A 16,418-nucleotide genomic window follows, 5' to 3' on the forward strand; every position below is an offset into this window, starting at 1 on the left:
GTCCTGGCACTGAATGTGGCTCTTAATCAAGTTCTTAGAACCTGTTGTTATAAGTTCTTTTGATCTCATTGGTGAAATTGGAGCTTTAACTGAACAGGGTCTTGAACTGCAAACACTCCTATAACCCTTATATTTAATCACGAGTCTTCTGTGTCTGGTGGCATTAACCCAAATTCTCTCTGTTATCGCCCAGGTGGTTATGACATGCCTTATCACTCACCGTAAGTCATCTGGTGACTGGTTTAAGGGATTTCTTACCCTTGTGTGCTGGCGACTTAGCATTCTTCACATTAAGGCTGGCTTGTGTCATTATGGAAACCCTAGTGGCGTAGTGGTTAAGAGCTACGGCTGCTAACCAAAAGATCGGCAGTTTGAATCCAGCAGGCAGCCCTTAGGGGCAGTTCTACTCTGTTCTTCAGGGTCACTATGAGTTGGAATCAGCTCGACAGCAATGGTTTGGTTTTTGGTTTTGGTTTTGTGTCTTTATAGCCGCTGTTGCTGGGATTGATCCTTCTCTTGTCACTTGAAGGTCTGGAGGTTATAAATGTGTCCATGCTTGTGTGCGGTAGGCTGCCATGTTTAATACAGCGAGGCTGGCTGGGGTTCCGGCTCTCTGTGCTGGCTTTTACAGCAGCTTTTTTGTTTTTTTACAATAGCTGCCCTAGGAGCAGTTTAAGCACTGCCCTGCATTACAGAAAGATTCACAGTGTGCTGCTTGCTAGAGCTCTGTCTGGCAGGAGTCAGACTACTTCCAGGAAAGAAAAACAAAATTGTGTTTCAACAAAAGAATATGAAAATTGGCACTTAGCCCTGTGAGGTTACTTCGCTCAGGACAAAGAGTTATTTATTTTAAACAATTTGTAGGTATTTTGAGGAATACTTTAAGATTGCGATCCTAACTTAGAGAAATTAAAAAAAAGTAACTCTATTACCTTTGGGGTGACTGGAACCAGAATCGTATATTTTGTACAAACAGATTATTATGAGCTCATATTTACTCATCAACAAATTTTATTGCTTATTGCACATTCCCAGGTTTCTTTTTCCGTATAGTTGGTAGTTATGAGTATCGCTCTATGAATGTAAGCCACTGGTGTTTACAACTGGAAGAAATTCTGGTATCATTTATCATGGGCTCCTTATTTTACAGGTGACAGAGCTGAGGCTCTGAGAAGCCAAGTAACTTGTGCGAGGTCACAGAGCTGACAGGTGGCAGAACACAAACTAGCACTAGATCACACTGCCAGTGAAATACAAGTCCTGCTTGGCTGTCCCATTCTCTCCCTAGTCAGATGCCCCTGGGGAAGTTAGAGTCTTGCCTGGTGCCTTTAAGGAAAACCTCTATGTATCAGGATGATTTTCATTCGAGCACTTTATTGGCATGGTGTGGAATGATGTTTATAAAAAGGCTCTGTCACTTTCTAGAGGAGTGACCATGGGTAGTTAACCCCTCTATGCTTTAGATTCTTAATTTGTAAAATCATGCTCTCAGTAGTACGTTCCTCACAGAATGCGAGGATGCCATGAGCTAGTACTTGCAGAGGGCTTGCAACAGTGCTTGGTGCGCAGCAGGTGCTCTGCAACCATTTGTTATTAGGATTATGTGTTGAAAGCTGCCTTTTAATTTTTTTTAAGCCCTTGTATAAGAAAGAGATAAGGTATTCCTGGAAAAGTTTAAACGGTCATCATCTTGTGACCCTTGCTCATATTGAGTATGAAAAGGGCACAGTCTTTGGCACCAGAGAATCATGGGTTTGAATCCAGGCTCTTCCACTGTCTAGCTGTGTGACCTGAAGAGAGCTCAGTTGATCTCTTCAGTTTGCTCATCTGTAAAGTGGGGGTATGAATATACACCTTACTGGGAAGGTTATAGGAAATGGATTTGAAACCCAACCTTAGCACACAGGTGGGAGGCAGTTTTTGCCCCCTTTGGATGGAATGGAATGCCCCCACCCCACCACTGAGTGCAGTTCTGTTTCCTTTATAAACCAAAAAAACCAAACTCGTTGCTGTTGAGTCGATTCTGACTCATAGCAACCCTATGGGACAGAGTAGAACTGCCCTGTAGGGTTTCCAAGGAGCATCTGGTGGATTTGAACTGCTGACCTTTTGGTTAGCAGCCAAGCTCTTAACCACTGTGACGCCAGGGCTCCATTTTCTCTATGAAGCCTGCATACCACTCTCCAACTTTCATAAATTTCTCTCCGTATAAACACATCTGCATAGCCTTAATGTGTTGACTTTTCTTCACTTTATATTTATTGCCTGGAATTGTTGCTTCATCTTTCATCAGTACAATTATTGTGTATTCATTTCATCTCTCTGACAAAATTCAGGGTTTCTTGAGAAAAAAATGTTAAGATTTGTACTTATTTTAGAACCCGCACTAGCATGTGGTAAGGAACTGTTGATGGATGAGTCCATTTCAGTGACCAAGACGTGGGGGCTTCTCCCGGCTGTATGTTCAGAATCTACATTATTCAGATTTTTTTTTCTTGAATCTCAGTACCTTTGTGTTAGTGGTTTCTGTGTCTGATCTCTGAGGAGAAGCCATTATTCCTTTGTCTCTGTCCTTACATTGCAAGAAACTAGAAACATTTCCAAGCATTGCATTGTTATTAGCGAAATGTCTCCATATAGTTTATGGTCACACTGCTCTTTTCAGAATGTTACTATCAAAATTCATCGCAGCCTTCAGCCCACCGTTAACTTTCATAAAACAAAAACAAATTTCCTTTTGTTTTCATGGTTCAAGAGCTTCTTGGTAATGCTTGCATTTTATAGCACCTTTCCTCTGAAGGCTAGCAATCGCTTTGTAAAAATCCTGAGTTTTGTTTGCAGTTATAGACTCTGAAGCCAGTGAAGATTGTTTACGCCATCAATTTGGAAGCTTTTAAAATGCAATATTTTCTAATACATTTTTCGTAATTGAATTTTACATTTTTCATCTTTTAATTTGCTTAAAAACGTTACTAAGTTGATTGTTTTCTTTAAGTGTTGCTTACAAATTATGTTGTCCTTAATATTTAAGAAGCATTTATTCATTCCATATTTATTGCATCTTCTATGGCAAGTACTGTGCTAGGTTCTGAGAATAGAGTGATGAATGAGGAAAACTTGGTTTTTGCCCTTGGGAAGTTGATAATCTAGTGGAGAGTAGGGAAAAATAGCCCGCGAATGAAGGAATGGCGAAGGAAGGGTTAGAGTCAACAAAAAAATGGCTAAATTGTGTTAACACTGAAACTAATCATGATGATCATAAGAGTAAAAAAAAGAAAAAACTGTTCAACATGTGATGAACTGTGAAAATAGGTCAAAATGAATGTACTTTTTTTTTTTTTATCATTGTTTACTTTTGCAAGGACTATAATAATTTATTTTTCCAAACTTTATGTGTCACTAAACTCCGAGGATCTTCGACATTTTCCTGCAGCTCTCTGACATCTACTGCAAGTGTAGCCCCTTGGAGCACAGTGTTTGAGCTCCAGTGTGAGGTAAAGCAAGGGAAGGAAAAAGCATCTTCCTAGAAAATAGAAGACTACAAGTAGGGGCAACTCTTATGTTCTGACTCCATTAGGAAGTAGACAACTCCATATTTAATTAGATGAAATTTTAGATGCCTTTATTTGGCTGTAGACATTTATCTAATAATGATAGTGGTGGGTTATCATGGTTAGACAGTCACCCTTTTAAAGGAAAAAGCACAAGCAAATAGTTCCTTCAAGTCCCTTCCCCCCCACCACAACTTGATGGTATTATGAAAGCTATACTCACATTAGTGTTTTTGTTATACTCACATTAGTGTAAACGTTTTCTTTTTTTCTTTTTGAGAGAAGGATTGATGACTAAGACTGAAGTAGATACAGGAAGAGCTGGTAGAACTTAATATGTTTTTAATACGTTTTGATAAAGTTTGTCAGTCATAAAGGATTTTTGTCCTTTATCTTCTATGAGACATTACCTATATGGATCAGATTGATGACCCATAAGCAAGATCGTAGCAATATGAACTCTGCTCTGTGCTTGAGAGAGCTTGTAAAAATCTGAAGGGCAAAGCTAGTTGAAGGGAATCTACCATTAGCGGGAAAATTCTTTTATATCTCAGTTGGTGAACAGCTCGGTCCTGTCTTGGAATGCTACAATTTTCACTCAAGGAAAAATAACTTGAAATATTTTACTTAGGCAAGATCCGGATTTGTCTGCAGTAACTGATGTTTACCAGATGCCTGGAAAATCTATTTTCTTGTTCCTTTAATTGGTGGGTGTTGTTTTTATTGTTAATTATCCTATTTTATGTATTTAGTTTGTCAAATTGCTTAAACATTTTTGGATAAACTTTAAAGTATAACCCTCTATAATAAGTATATTATATTACCATTGAGTTGATTCCAACTCATGGTGACTCCTTGTGTTACAGAGTAGAGTTGCTCCGTAGGGTTGTCTTGGCTATAATCTTTCTTCCAAGGTGTGACTGGGTGGGTTCAAACTGCCAACCTTTAGGTTAGTAGTTGAGTGTCAACCATTTGTACCACCCAGACAATAATAAGTGTAATCCTCATGTAATAAAAATAAAACCAGGTGTCGCAATCCCTATTACATGAATGTAAATGAGTAAAGTGCAGGGTGGGATGCTTGGTGTACTTGGAAGGCTCATCTTAGGGGGTGGAGTGTGTGTGGTAGGGTGGGGAGGACAGTTAATTTCATCTCCAGCTAATTGTGTCCTACCAGAGTCCAAGCTATGTGTTGTCAAATCTTCCAAGATATCAAGTTACTCAAGAAATCCAGATTTTTATGTAAAATCACTAGATATTTAAATGTTTGCAGCTAATTAAAAAATTTTTTTGAAGAGCATGGTGGATGTCAAACAAACCAATTATACTAACAAATTCCTTGCCAGGCAGCTAGGGGACATTTTTTAACCTCATTTGCAGTCAGGGTCGATAATCGAAAGTACAGCATGGGAAATGACCATGGAGTAGCTTTTAAGTAATGAAGGGAAGTTCTTTCAAGTGACAGCACATCCTGGAAGCTTTCTCTTCTGTCTAGAAATCTAAGCATCAGGGAAGAAAAAGGGATTTTGGAGAGATACTTTGCAGTGTACACAATATAGGAGAATCACAGGTTTAAAAATTGTTGCATTTGCAGCCAATAGTGGAGCTAGTTGGAGGAATTGTGTTGCATGAGTGAAATATACCTTCACTGAAGTTTGAATAATAACAAAGGTGGACAGGAAAGCCATTTCGTTTAGTAGATCACTTCTGATCTGAATATGTGCCTTATCCATAGCAAATCACCATGCTTGGGGTAGATGTGTTATCTATTTTGGGACACCAGAAAGGAATGCAAGTTTGACCACATCACTCTTCTGTTTGGTTCTTCAGCGGCATTACATTGTTCACACTTCAAACCCAGTAGCCTGACAAAGTCTTTCCTGCCTGGCCCCTGCCTGCCCCTCCAGCCTCATCTTCTCCCAGCTTCCTCCCTCACGTGCTTCTCACTTTCTAGTAACAGAAGGCTTGGGTGAGTTCCCAGCTGCTTCATGGGCCCTTGCTTTCTCATCCCTGCACCTACTATACCTTTGCTTTGAATACTACATTGCCTGGTTGTTGTTATTGTTAGCCGCCATCAAGTTGGTCCCTGACTCATGGTGACCCCATGCACAGTGGAATGAAACACTGCGTGGTCCTATGCCATCTTCATGATCAGTTGTGGATCAGACTGTCATGATCCACAGAGTTTCCAGTGGCTGATTTTCAGAAGCAGATCACCAGGTCTTTCTTCTCAGTCCATCTTAGTCTGGAAGCTCTGCTGAAACCTGCTCAGCATCACAACAACACACAGGCCTCCACTGACAGACGACTGGGGGCTGTGCTTGAGGTATATTGGCTGGTTAGTTTCTCTTATTTCCAGATGTACCTCAAATATCTCTTCTTAAGCAGAAACTTCCTTACCTCTAAGCCAGCTTTTCATAAATCCTGGTTCAGGACAGATCTCAAAAAACAGACAAAAACTATATTTGTCTCAGGGTCTGGAAGTGATTCTGATGTTCTGCCAGGATTGTAAAACCTAAAGTTCTCCATCAAGCATTTCATGAGGTTAACTGATACGTTGTAGATACAGAGGGATTCACATGAGTTTCCCAAATAAGGCATAGTATAGCCCTTTTGGATGAATCACAGTGCACATGAGCATATCAGGGGCTTTGAGAATTAGTAAATACTCAGAAATTGTTGTTAGCTGGTGTTGTCAAGTCGATTTCCAGTCATGGCGACCCCAGTGTGACAGAGTGGCTGTAATCTAAATCGAAGTAAATCACCAGGTCTAGTTCCTGTGGAACAACTGGGTAGGTTTGAACCACTAACCTTTTGGTTGGCAGCCGAGCACTTAACCGTTGTGTCACCAGAGCTCCATACCCAGAAATTCGGTATAGTAAATTTGAAGTAGTAAACACATCAACTTTGTTTCTCCCAGTGTTTCTCAAATACATGTGACAATGGAGCAGTTTGTGTGAGAACATCTATTAATATCTTGAGGAGTGTCTGTTTAACAAAACGTAGATAGGGAAAATGTTGCCTTAAAACATGGTTTTGGGTACTAAGAGGAAATATTTTAGGAAGGACTATCCTAGAAGTAATGGAAATACTGGACAGAGTTTGTCTGTTTCTTTGACTGGATTCTACAACTTGCTTTCAGTATTTCAATTTTTATGTAATTATTAGTGGAGACTATTTAAAGCCATGGCTGGTCTAATTGCCACATGGTCCAATCACAAGAAATGCAAATTTTGTTTCCTGATACCTTTTAACAATTTTTTTATTTGAAAAATTTCAAACACAAAAGAGAAGAATATGCTGAACACATGTATACCTGTAACCCAAATTCAACAGTTATTATGATTTCATCGTGTTCTTTCCTTCTCACATCCTCTGCTTTTCTGCTGAACAATTTTAAAGCATATCCAAGACAACAGGACATTTCACTCTTAACACACTGTAAGGTGCATCTTCACAAAAGGGGATGTTTTCTTATATTATCTCAACTGCATCTATCAGAATTACAATAATTCCTTGATAGTATCTAATACCCATCCACATTCAAAGTTTTTTTATTGAGATATAATTTACATACCATGGATTTTTTTCTTTTAAAGTGTGCAGTTCTGTGGTTTTTGGTCTGTTCACAGAGTTATGCAACTGTCACCACTATGGAATTCCAGAATATTTTCATCACCTCAAAAAAGAAGCTCCATACCCATTTGTAGTCACTCTTCATTCCCTCCTTCGCCCAGCCCCTGGCAATTACTAATTTCTGTCTCTGTAGCTATGCCAAGGAGCCCTGGTGGTGTAGTGGTTAAAGCACTTGGCTGTGCTAACCAAAGGGTTGGCGATTCAAACCCACCAATGGCTTCATGGGAGAAAAGACCTAGTGATCTGCTCCTGTAAAGATTACAGCCTAGGAAACTCTATGGGGCAGTTCTGCTCTTTCTCCAGGATGACTGTGTCAGAATTGACTTGATGGCACACAACAAAAGCAAAAACAATAACATGGATTTGCCTATTTTGGATACTATGTGACCTTTCGTGTTTGGCTTCTTACACGTAACATAATTTTTCCCAAGATTTATCCATGTTTTAGCAAGTATCAGTACCTCCTTTTTACTGACAATATTCTGTTGTATGGATATACTTCATTTTATTTTTTCAGACATCAGTTGATGGACGTTTGGATTGTTCCTATCTTTTGGCTATTGTGAATAGAGCTGCTGTGAGCATTCATGTATGCTAGTCCCCGACCTACAACATATTCGAGTTATGATGTCCATTTTTTAAATTTTTGTACATCTTATCATTAGTAATATATACTACATACAATGTAACCAAAAAAAAAAAAAACCAAACCCAGTGCCGTTGAGTCGATTCCGAGATGTAGCAGCACATAATTTGCTAATGTTACCGTTCTCGTGCCACACCCCAAGGACAAATAAAGATTGGATTTATAAAGATTCTCATCATAAAAAGCAATAATAATGAAAACTAAAAAAAAAAAAAAAAAATACAGCATTTAACTTATGTCAAGACTGACTTATGACCTAGTCCTTGGAACAGAACCCCCTCGTAAGTCAGGAACAACCTGTATAAGTTTTTGTATGGATGTAGATTTCAATTTCTTCTGAGTATAATCCTAAGAGTGGAATTGCTGGGTCATATGGTTTTGGTAACTCTTTGAAGAACTGCCAAACTGTTATTCAAAGCAGCCGTACCATTTTACATTCCCAGCAACAATGTTTGGGGGTTCCGATTTCTCCACATCCTTACCAATGTCTATTATCCTCTGTCTTTTTGATTCCGGACTGGGTGTGAAGTGGTATCTTATTGTGTTTTTGATTTGCATTTCTTTAATGACCGGTGATGTTGAACATCTTTTGACGTGCTTATGTCTTTAGAGAGATGTCTATTCATATCTTTGCCTGTTTTTAAATTGGATTATTTATCTTTTTATGGTTGAGTTGTAAGAATTCTTTATATTCGTGACAAGTCTGTTATCAGATATATGAAATACAAATATTTTCTCCCATTCTGTGGATTGTCTTTTTCTTTTCTTTTTTTAATTAATTTTTATTAAGCTTCAAGTGAACATTTACCATTCCAATCAGTCTGTCACATGTAGGTTTACATACATCTTACTCCCTTCTCTCACTTGCTCTCCCCCTATTGAGTCAGCCCTTTCAGTCTCTCGTTTCGTGCCAATTTTGCCATCTTCCCTCTCTCTCTATCTTCCCATCCCCCCTCCAGTCAAGAGTTGCCAACACACTCTCCAGTGTCCACCTGATTTAATTAGCTCACTCTTCATCAGCATCTCTCTCCCCCCCACTGCCCAGTCCTTTTCATGCCTGATGATTTGTCTTCGGGGATGGTTCCTGTCCTGTGCCATCAGAAGTTCTGGGGAGCATTGTCTCTGGGATTCCTCTAGTCGCAGTCATACCATTAGGTATGGTCTTTTTATGAGAATTTGGGGTCTGTATCCCATTGGTCTCCTGCTCCCTCAGGAGTTGTCTGTTGTGGTCCCTGACAGGGCAGACATCGATTGTGGCTGGGCACCAACTAGTTCTTCTGGTCTCAGGATAATGTAGGTCTCTGGTTCATGTGGCCCTTTCTGTCTCTTGGGTTCTTAGTTGTCGTGTGACCTTGGTGTTCTTCCTTTGCCTTTGCTCCAGGTGGGTTGAGACCAATTGATGTATCTTAGATGGCCGCTTGTTGGCATTTAGGACCCCAGGCGCCACAATTCAAAGTGGGATGCAGAATGTTTTCATAATAGAATTATTTTGCCCATTGACTTAGAAGTCCCCTCAAACCAAGTTCCCCAGACCCCAGCCCCTGCTCCGCTGACCTTTGAAGCTTTCATTTTATCCCAGAAACCTCTTTGCTTTTAGTCCAGTCCAATTAGGCTGACCTTCCTTGTATTGAGTGTTGTCTTTCCCTTCACCCAAAGCAGTTCTTATCTACTGATTGATCAATAAAAAGCCCTCTCCCTCCCTCCCTCCCTCCCCCCTTTGTAACCACAAAAGTATGTGTTCTTCTCTGTTCTTTCTATTTCTCAAGATCTTATAATAGTGGTCTTATACAATATCTGTCCTTTTGCCTCTGACTCATTTCGCTCAGCATAATGCCTTCCAGATTCCTCCATGTTATGAAATGTTTCAGAGATTCGTCACTGTTCTTTATCGATGCGTAGTATTCCATTGTGTGAATATACCACAATTTATTTACCCATTCATCCGTTGACGGACATCTTGGTTGCTTCCAGCTTTTTGCTATTCTAAACAGAGCTGCAGTAAACATGGGTGTGCATATATCTGTTTGTGTGAAGGCTCTTGTATCTCTAGGGTATATTCCGAGGAGTGGGATTTCTGGGTTGTATGGTAGTTCTATTTCTAACTGTTTAAGATAACGCCAGATGGATTTCCAAAGTGGTTGTACCATTTTACAATTCCACCAGCAGTGTATGAGAGTTCCAATCTCTCCGCAGCCTCTCCAACATTTATTATTTTGTGTTTTTTGGATTAATGCCAGTCTAGTTGGTGTGAGATGGAATCTCATCGTAGTTTTAATTTGCATTTCTCTAATGGCTAATGATCGGGAGCATTTTCTCATGTATCTGTTGGCTGCCTGAATATCTTCGTTAGTGAAATGTGTGTTCATATCCTTTGCCCACTTCTTGATTGGGTTGTTTGTCTTTTTGTGGTTGAGTTTTGACAGAATCATCTAGATTTTAGAGATCAGGCACTGGTCTGAGATGTCATAGCTGAATATTCTTTCCCAGTCTGTAGGTGGTCTTTTTACTCGTTTGGTGAAGTCTTTAGATGAGCATAGGTGTTTGATTTTTAGGAGCTCCCAGTTATCTGGTTTCTCTTCATCATTTTTGGTAATGTTTTGTATTCTGTTTATGCCCTGTATTAGGGCTCCTGGGGTTGTCCCTATTTTTTCTTCCATGATCTTTATCGTTTTAGTCTTTATGTTTAGGTCGTTGATCCACTTGGAGTTAGTTTTTGTGCATGGTGTGAGGTATGGGTCCTGTTTCATTCTTTTGCAAATGGATATCCAGTTATGCCAGCACCATTTGTTAAAAAGACTATCTTTTCCCCAATTGACTGACACTGGTCCTTTGTCAAATATCAGCTGCTCATATGTGGATGGATTTATATCTGGGTTCTCAATTCTGTTCCATTGGTCTATGTGCCTGTTGTTGTACCAGTACCAGGCTGTTTTGACTACTGTAGCTGTATAATAGGTTCTGAAATCAGGTAGAGTGAGGCCTCCCACTTTCTTCTTCTTTTTCAGTAATGCTTTGCTTATCCGGGGGTTCTTTCCCTTCCATATGAAATTAGTGATTTGTTTCTCTATCCCCTTAAAATATGACATTGGTATTTGGATTGGAAGTGCATTATATGTATAGATGGCTTTTGGTAGAATAGACATTTTTTACTATGTTAAGTCTTCCTATCCATGAGCAGGGTATGTTTTTCCACTTAAGTATGTCCTTTTGAATTTCTTATAGCAGAGTTTTATAGTTTTCTTTGTATAGGTCTTTTACATCCTTGGTAAGATTTATTCCTAAGTATTTTATCTTCTTGGGGGCTACTGTGAATGGTATTGATTTGGTTATTTCCTCTTCGGTATTCTTTTTGTTGATGTAGAGGAATCCAAGTGATTTTTGTATGTTTATTTTATAACCTGAGACTCTTCCAAACTCTTCTATTAGTTTTAGTAGTTTTCTGGAGGATTCCTTAGGGTTTTCCATGTATACAATCATGTCATCTGCAAATAGTGATAGCTTTACTTCCTCCTTGCCAATCTGGATACCCTTTATTTCTTTGTCTAGCCTAATTGCCCTGGCTAGGACTTCAAGTACGATGTTGAATAAGAGCAGTGATAAAGGGCATCCTTGTCTGGTTCCCGTTCTCAAGGGAAATGCTTTCAGGTTCTCTCCATTTAGAGTGATATTGGCTGTTGGCTTTGCATAGATGCCCTTTATTATGTTGAGGAATTTTCCTTCAATTCCTATTTTGGTAAGAGTTTTTATCATAAATAGGTGTTGAACTTTGTCAAATGCCTTTTCTGCATCTATTGATAAGATCATGTGGTTTTTATCTTTTATTTATGTGATGGATTACATTAATGGTTTTTCTGATATTAAACCAGCCTTGCATACCTGGTATAAATCCCACTTGATCAGGGTGAATTATTTTTTTGATGTGTTGTTGGATTCTATTGGCTAGGATTTTGTTGAGGATTTTTGCATCTATGTTCATGAGGGATATAGGTCTAAAATTTTCTTTTTTTGTAATGTCTTTACCTGGTTTTGGTATCAGGGAGATGGTAGCTTCATAGAATGAGTTGGGTAGTATTCCGTCTTGTTCTATGCTTTGAAATACCTTCAGTAGTAATGGTGTTAAGTCTTCTCTGAAGGTTTGGTAGAACTCTGCAGTGAAGCCGTCCGGGCCAGGACTTTTTTTTGTTGGAAGTTTTTTGATTACCGTTTCAATCTCTTTTTTTGTTATGGGTCTATTTAGTTGTTCTACTTCTGAATGTGTTAGTTTAGGTAGGTAGTATTTTTCCAAGAATTTATCCATTTCTTCTAGGTTTTCAAATTTGTTAGAGTACAATTTTTCGTAGTAATCTGAAATGATTCTTTTAATTTCATTTGGTTCTGTTGTGATGTGGTCCTTCTCGTTTCTTGTTCGGGTTATTTGTTTCCTTTCCTGTTTTTCTTTAGTCAGTCTAGCCAATGGTTTATCAATTTTGTTAATTTTTTCAAAGAACCAGCTTTTGGCTTTGTTAATTCTTTCAATTGTTTTTCTGCTCTCTAATTCATTTAGTTCAGCTCTAATTTTTATTATTTGTTTTCTTCTGGTGCCTGATGGGTTCTTTTGTTTCTCACTTTCTATTTGTTCAAGTTGTGGGGACAGTTCTCTGATTTGGGCTCTTTCTTCTTTTTGTATGTGTGCATTTATCAATATAAATTGGCCTCTGAGCACTGCTTTTGCTGTGTCCCAGAGGTTTTGATAGGAAGTATTTTCATTCTCGTTGCTTTCTAAGAATTTCCTTATTCCCTCCTTGATGTCTTCTATAACCCAGTCTTTTTTCAGGAGGGTACTGTTCAGTTTCCAAGTATTTGATTTCTTTTCCCTAGTTTTTCTGTTATTGATTTCTATTTTTATTGCCTTGTGGTCTGAGAAGATGCTTTGTAATATTTCGATGTTTTGGATTCTGCAAAGATTTGTTTTCTGACCTAATATGTGGTCTATTCTAGAGAATGTTCCATGTGCACTAGAAAAGAAAGTATATTTTGCAGCAGTTGGGTGGAGAGTTCTGTATAAGTCAATGAGGTCAAGTTGGTTGATTGTTGTAAGTAGGTCTTCGGTGTGTCTATTGAGCTTCTTACTGGATGTCCTGTCCTTCTCCGAAAGTGGTGTGTTGAAGTCTCCTACTATAAATGTGGAGGTGTCTATCTCACTTTTCAATTCTGTTAAAATTTGATTTATGTACCTTGCAGCCCTGTCATTGGGTGCGTAAATATTTAATATGGTTATGTCTTCCTGATCAATTGTCCCTTTTATCATTATATAGTGTCCTTCTTTATCCTTTGTGGTGGATTTAAGTCTAAAGTCTATTTTGTCAGAAATTACTATTGCTACTCTCTTCTTTTTTGCTTATTATTTGCTTGATATATTTTTTTCCATCCTTTGAGTTTTAGTTTGTTTGTGTCTCTAAGTCTAAGATGTGTCTCTTGTAGGCAGCATATAGATGGATCGTGTTTCTTTATCCAGTCTGTGACTCTCTGTCTCTTTATTGGTGCATTTAGTCCATTTACATTCAGCGTAATTATAGATAAATAAGTTTTTAGTGCTGTCATTTTGATGCCTTTTCATGTGTGTTGTTGGCTATTTCATTTTTCCACATGCTTTTTTGTGCTGAGACGTTTTTCTTAGCAGCTTGTGAGATCCTCATTTTCATAATGGTTAACTTTATGTTTGTTGAGTCGTTACGTTTTTCTTGGCTTTTTTCTTGAGTTATGGAATTGATATTCCTTTTTGTGGTTACCTTATTATTTACCCCTATTTTTCTAAGTAAAAACCTAACTTGTATCGTTCTATATTGCCTTGTATTACTCTCCATCTGGCAGTTCAATGCCTCCTGTATTTAGTCCCTCTTTTTGATTATTGTGATCGTTTATCTATTGATTTCCATGATTTCCTGTTATGTGTATTATTTTGTTTATTTATTTTTTAGAATTAATCTTAATTTGTTTGTTTTTGTGCTTTCCCTATTTGAGTTGCGTTTATATCAGGACGTTCTGTTTTGTGACCTTGTATTGTTCTGGTACCTGATATTATTGGTCATCAGGCCAAACAATCTCCTTTAGGATTTCTTGCAGTCTTGGTTTAGTTTTTGCAAATTCTCTAAACTTGTGTTTATCTGTAAATATCTTAATTTCTCCTTCATATTTCAGAGAGAGTTTTGCTGGATATATGATCCTTGGTTGGCAGTTTTTCTCCTTCAGTGCTCTGTATACGTCTTCCCATTGCCTTCTTGCCTGCATGGTTTCTGCTGAGTAGTCTGAACTTATTCTTATTGATTCTCCCTTGAAGGAAACCTTTCTTTTCTCCCTGGCTGCTTTTAAAATTTTCTGTTTGTCTTTGGTTTTGGCAAGTTTGATGATAATATGTCTTGGTGTTTTTCTTTTTGGATCAATCTTAAATGGGGTTCGATGAGCATCTTGGATAGATATCCTTTCGTCTTTCATGATGTCAGGGAAGTTTTGTGTCAGGAGTTCTTCAACTATTTTCTCTGTGTTTTCTGTCCCCCCTCCCTGTTCTGGGACTCCAATCACTCGCAAGTTATCCTTCTTGATAGAGTCTCACATGATTCTTAGGGTTTCTTCATTTTTTTAAATTCTTTTATCTGATTTTTTTTCAGCTATGTTGGTGTTGATTCCCTGGTTCTCCAGAAGTCCCAGTCTACATTCTAATTGCTCGAGTCTGCTCCTCTGACTTTCTATTGCATTGTCAAATTCTGTAATTTTATTGTTAATCTTTTGGATTTCTACATGTTGTCTCTCTATGGATTCTTGCAACTTATTAATTTTTCCAGTATGTTCTTGAATAATCTTTTTGAGTTCTTCAACAGTTTTATCAGTGTGTTCCTTGGCTTTTTCTGCAGTTATCCTAATTTCATTTGTGATATCTTTAAGCATTCTGTAAATTAGTTTTTTATATTCTGTATCTGATAATTCCAGGATTGTATCTTCATTTGGGAAAGATTTTGATTCTTTTGTTTGGGGGGCTGGAGAAGCTGTCATGGTCTGTTTCTTTATGTGGTTTGATATGGACTGCTGTCTCCGAGCCATCACTGGGAAACTAGATTTTCCAGGTAATCAGCTATAAAAAAATGCAGTCAAATCCCTATCTGAATTCTCCCTCTGGCTCAGGGTATTCGGATGTTAATGGAGCCGCCTGGGGAGGGTGGGGGAGGGATCAGAGAGCTAGGAGTGTAGCACCACAGAATATAGAGCTGATCCCCGCGTTCACGCTCCACCCCCGTCCTCCAAAATCCCGGCGGGACGGCTCCCCGGCTGGGACGCTACTCTTCCCACTCCGAGACCAGTCACTTCCTCCTCGGGACTTCTCCCTCCGGTGCGCTGCACCGCTGGCGCGAACTGGGTGGGCGTCACCGGCACGACCAGGTGGGCCTGCCCCCTGGGTCAGTTCAGGGGAATATAACTGATTCCCGCGCTCACACCCCCCTGCATTCGCCAAAATCCCAGCGGGACGGCTCCCTGGCTGGGACGCTGCTCTCCCCGCTCCAAGACCAGTCACTTCCGGGGACTTCTCCCTCCGGTGCGCCGCGCCGCACGCGCGAACAGGATGGGCGTCCCCCGCACGAACGTGTGGGCCCCCCCCCGGGGTCGCTTTAGGGAAATATAGCTGATCCCCCCGCTCACGCCACGCCCGCTTCCTGCCAAACTCCCAGTGGGACGGCTCCCCGGATGGGACGCTGCTCTCCCCGCTCCAAGATCTGTCACTGCCTCCCAGGTGCTTCTCCCTCCGGCTGTGCCGCTACGCCGCCCGCGCCAACCAGCTAGACTCCCTCCCGGGATGGGTTCGGGGGGATAGGGCTGGGCCCCTTGTCTGTGCCGTCTGCCCCCCTGGGCTCTGCCCCAGATCGGGCTCCGAAGGTCACCTGCTTGGTACACTGGCTCCTAGTTCTGGAAACGGTTGCTGTCTGCCCGTATTTGTTCGTTTTCCGTTTCTAAGTTTGTGTTTGTTGTTCAGAGTTCGTAGATTGTTATGTATGTGATCGATTCACTTGTTTTTCCGAGTGTTTGTTGCAAGAGGGATCCGTGGTAGCGTCCACCTAGTCCGCCATCTTGGCCCCGCCTCTGTCTTTTTATTTTCTTTCTTTTTTTTTTTTTTATAATAACTTTTATTAAGCTTCAAGTGAACGTTTACAAATCCAATCAGTCTGTCACATATAAGTTTACATACATCTCACTCCCTACTCCCACTTACTCTCCCCGTCTTGAGTCAGCCCTTTCAGTCTCTCCTTTCTTGACAATTTTGCCGGCTTCCCTCTCTCTCTATCCTCCCATCCCCCCTCCAGACAAGAGTTGCCAACACAATCTCAAGTGTACACCTGATATAATTAGCTCACTCTTCATCAGCGTCTCTCTCCCACCCGCTGACCAGTCCCTTTCATGTCTGATGAGTTGTCTTCAGGGATGGTTCCTGTCCTGTGTCAACAGAAGGTCTGGAGAGCATGACCGCCGGGATTCCTCCAGTCTCAGTCAGACCATTAAGTTTGGTCTTCTTATGAGAATTTGGGGTCTGCATCCCACTGCTCGCCTGCTCCCTCAGGGGT

General features: G+C 40.0%; 1 protein-coding gene across 1 annotated transcript in view; it reads left to right on the forward strand.

Annotated features, from left to right (window-relative positions):
- Positions 1 to 16,418, forward strand: part of CDK14 (cyclin dependent kinase 14) — a 693,252-nt gene that overhangs the window by 71,841 nt on the left and 604,993 nt on the right. The window lies entirely within an intron of this gene.

This window comes from Elephas maximus, chromosome 8 (assembly GCF_024166365.1).
Source record: "Elephas maximus indicus isolate mEleMax1 chromosome 8, mEleMax1 primary haplotype, whole genome shotgun sequence".
Taxonomy (NCBI): Eukaryota; Metazoa; Chordata; class Mammalia; order Proboscidea; family Elephantidae; genus Elephas; species Elephas maximus.